The following is a 2110-nucleotide window of genomic DNA, read 5'->3' on the forward strand; positions in this document are numbered from 1 at the left end:
ATATATATATATATATATATATATATATATATACATATACACACACATACATTACATTTTTTATATATGTTTGTGCATACACACATACACATACATGCATACACACACTAACACAGTTTCTAAAAAAAATGCCTCCTCAGTTACACGAACGTCATCTGCAACTGATTCTGTTACAAACAAGTGTCAAAGCTAATCTCCGAATCGCGATTACTTGAAAAAGAAAAACGTCCATTAAAATCTCAACATATAACAAAGGCCACGAATTTTTTTTTTTTTTTTTAAGCACTTAATATATCAGCTGAAGCCCCCTCGATTATTTCCACAGATCACAATATGCTGTAAGACTTCATGACTTTTCGGCATGCCCTATAAAACAGAACTAAGATCAATAAGGTACATTGGCATGAGAGAAGGATTTTTAAACACCTTGTCTACAACCCATTGATTATATTTCAGCCAGGGACATCGTGATTTGTAGAGAATCTAAGACCCGAGTCACAACCTGACATGGGTAGTATGGTACTGGCGTTAGTAATAATGTGTCACTGGAAGAGTCGTTAGTGTATTGTATATAATGCCTGGCGGTGATGGCTCTGAACACCTGCCTTGTGAGTTCAAATCTCACCGAGATCATCTTTACCTTTCATCCTTTCGGGGTTGATGAAAAAATCGGATCGGTGTAACTGTAAGAATATCAAATCGGATACCTTACGGAGTTTATTCTGGTTCTCTACGTTCTGAGTTCAAATCCCGCCACAGACCACTTTATGGTTCACTCATTCTATTCCTTGGTATGTCACCATTGGCTGCGGCCATGCTGGGGCACCGCCTTAAAGGGTTTTTAGTCGAACAAATCGACCCCAGGATTTATTCTTTGTAAGCTTAACACTTACTCTATCAGTGTCTTTTTCCAAACTGCTAAGTTGCGAGGATGTAAACACACCAACATTGGTTGTCAAACGATGGCGGGGGGTACAAACACAGACACACAGACATAAATATATCCATATATATATATATATATATATATATATATATATATATATATATATATACATACACACATACATACGTATATATATTCATACATATATGTCTGTGTATGTATATATATATATGTGTGCGTATATATATAATATATATATACATATATATCCCTTTATTCTTTTATTTCTTTCAGTCATTGGACTGCGGTCATGCTGGAGCACCGCCTTTAGTCGAACAAATCGACTCCAAGACTTATTCTTTGTAAGCCTAGTACTTATTCCATTGAATCCTTTTGCCGAACCGCTAGATTACGGAGACGTAAACACACCAACATCGGTTGTCAAGTGATGGTAGGGGGACAATCACAGATACACAAATACATACATATATACACACACACATATATATATGACGGGCTTCTTTCAGTTTCCGTCTACCAAATCCACTCCCACACACACATATATATATATACCTGTGTACAAATATATATATATAGTGTATGTGTGTATGTGTCTACACACAAACATAGACGCGCACATATACACACACACACACGCGTTCACTTCAGCAGTTCTATGATTTCTTTTAACATATCTTTGGCCAAGCTGGAGCACCTTCAGCATAATTCGGATTTCCGCATTACTTCCGTCGACCAGATTCCTACGAAGTGGCATTGGCCGAAAATGGGTGTATAAGTCTGTGTATGTGTGATGTGTGTGTGTGTGTGTGTGTGTTTGTGTGTACGAGTGTGTGTGTGTGTGTGTGTGTGTGTGTGTGTGTGTATGTGTGTGTGTGTGCTTCCAGTGTTCAGTAGCAAAGTTAATAAACAAGTAGTTAGAAAGGTATAGATAGATGTACAGATAGATACACACATACATACATACATACATACAAACATACATACATACATAAATACATACATACATACATACATACACACAGGCATGCATACAAACGTACACATATACATGCATGCATACATACACACATACATACATAAACACATAAAACATACATAAATACTTACATACATACATACACATACATACACACACAGGCATGCATACAAACATACATACATACATACATGCATACATATACAAAGATACATAAATGCTTACAT

This window comes from Octopus bimaculoides, chromosome 15 (genome assembly GCF_001194135.2).
Source record: "Octopus bimaculoides isolate UCB-OBI-ISO-001 chromosome 15, ASM119413v2, whole genome shotgun sequence".
NCBI classification, from domain to species: Eukaryota; Metazoa; Mollusca; class Cephalopoda; order Octopoda; family Octopodidae; genus Octopus; species Octopus bimaculoides.